The sequence below is a fragment of the Rhagoletis pomonella genome, unplaced genomic scaffold (genome assembly GCF_013731165.1).
Source record: "Rhagoletis pomonella isolate Grant_MI unplaced genomic scaffold, Rhpom_1.0 Rhpom_scaffold_00013, whole genome shotgun sequence".
In the NCBI taxonomy this organism is placed as follows: Eukaryota; Metazoa; Arthropoda; class Insecta; order Diptera; family Tephritidae; genus Rhagoletis; species Rhagoletis pomonella.
Window position 1 is genome coordinate 3,471,196 of NW_023458567.1, and position 2,491 is coordinate 3,473,686.

Consider the following 2,491-nt stretch of genomic DNA (forward strand, 5'->3'; position numbering starts at 1 on the left):
AAATTAATTGACATGCTTTGAAAATTGTTTTCTTGTATACAAAAATATTTTATAATTTAAAGTAATTTAAACAGTACACTCCCCGTCAATATTTATAGTTTTCCTTTCGTTTACTTAATGCTCAGTAAATTTTTATAAAAATATAGCATATTGTACAACGAAAATCAAAGTTTTACATTTTATACAAATTAATAAAAATATTAAACAAAGAAAGCAATGAATAAGTTAATAATATTCTAACAAATTCCGGGTAGGCAGTTTTGTAGACCTTTGAATTTTAGTATAATAAAATTAAGTTGCAAAAAAATGCCAAAACTCAACGGTATTTTGCAGCCACTTGTAACCTGCACTTTAGTATACTCAAATCTAATGGGCCACAAATCTGCTTACCCAAAATTTTTCTATAATAGTCTTATGCAAATGGCACTCTATAAAGCAGTTTTACTCTACTCTATTTTTCTATGAATAAGCCAATTCGTTTTTTAAATTTATTTATACATATGTACATTAGGGTGGTCCAAAAAGAGTAAAGTCGTAATTGTAATGATCTCACCTCCTAGGATTGTTCTATATTGAAAAAAGTATACCCCTATTTTTTATTTTGAAATCAAAAAATATTTAGAGGTCGCTCAAGGCGCTCAAAGATTTCCATGTATATTTATATGGGAAAAATACAATTTTTTTTAGTAATGGTATAGAATTCTTGAAAATCAATATTTTTAGATCGGAAAACTCTGATTCTCTTCAGGATATTTTCAATAATAATACCTAATTGTTTCTATATATAGTATATTATAATACTATCGATTTTTGATTGGTCGCCCCAATGCATTTTTCGGGGTTTTTGTGGGTTTCTGGCGGACCTATAAATTGTAGTTGTGATGGAAAAAATAGTTAAATAAATAATTGGGTATTATTATTGGGAATATCCTGCAGATAAACAGAGTTTTCTGGTAGAGAAATATTGATTTTTAACTATTCTATACCATTTCTACGAAAAGTTGTTTTTCCCCATATAAAATACATGAAAAACTTTGGGCGCTTTGAGCGACCTCTAAATATTTTTTGATTTCAAAATAAAAAATAAGGGTATATTTTTCGGTATAAATCATACGGGGGAGAGCCTAAAAATTCAACTTTACTTTTTCACATGCATTTTCGGACCACCCTAATGTATATATTTATGTATATATTTTCTATTTCTCGATGCGAAGCCCAACACAGTGTCTATTAAACCAAAATTAATATTTTATGTTAAACTAAAATAGAGCAAAAAAAAAATAAAATAAAAAGTAAAAACAAATGAGTTCGAACTGAAACTCCAATTTCTTTACAAAGGGCTAATTAGACTTCTGCGTAAAATATTTAGTAGAGTGTTCTTTTACATACTTAATTATGATCACTAATTTAGCTGCTTGCCTTGATTGGTTTTTTGAAGGTGTCCTGCTAAGTTTCACTGCAGTGGGGAGTAAAAGCGATATTTTTAAAGACGCGCCTGCCAAAAAATGTTTAGTCCCACGGATAAACTACGGATAACTTACGGCAAATTATCAAATAGTTAGTTTGCGTTTAGCTGGTTTCCTTAATTGGTTGTCAGATGGTGCCCTGCTAACTTCCGTGGAAGTTAGCAGGGCACGCGATATTTTTTAAAATGTTTCCGCGGCAAAATAATTCTTTTCACGGATAAACAACGGATAATTTACGGCAAATTATCAGATAGTTAGTTTGGGTTTAGCTGGTTTCCTTTATTGGTTTTCAGAAGGTGCCCTGCTAACTTCCACGGAAGTTAGCAGGGCACGCGATATTTTTTAAAATGTTTCCGCGGCAAGATAATTCTTTTCACGGATAAACAACGGATAATTTACGGCAAATTATCAGATAGTTAGTTTGGGTTTAGCTGGTTTCCTTCATTGGTTTTCAGAAGGTGCCCTGCTAACTTCCACGGAAGTTAGCAGGGCACTCGATATTTTTTAAAATATGTCCGCGGCAAAATTATTCTTTTCACGGATAATTTACGGATAATTAACGGCAAATTATGCGATAGGAATTTTTGCTTTGAGAAAAAGTTGTCCTGCCAAGTTCAGAGAGGTACCTTATATGGAGGTGAAATAAGTCAATGAAAATTATGACATACAGCATTCAAATTCCCAAATCTTACATCTTGGAGTAAAGGCAACTTTCAACTAAAGGAATGGAGTTCTGCCATTTATTTATTTTTTGTTTATAAAAAAGTTTAAATAAAAATGGCTTTTATCCCTTTGAGATTTTTCTAACAAAATGGGGATTCCTATTTTTCGAGTTTTACAATTTTCTCCCACTTTCGAGATTATCTTACCGTCCTTAATGTTAAATTTTTTTGTCAACGCATTCTGTCGTGAAGTTTTATAATTTTAAAATATAACCCAGCGTTCCTTTTGCTAGATGTTTTATGAGATTTTTATTTTGTAAGTTTTTGGAAAATTTCATAAACTTCTACAAATTTGTAAGTTTG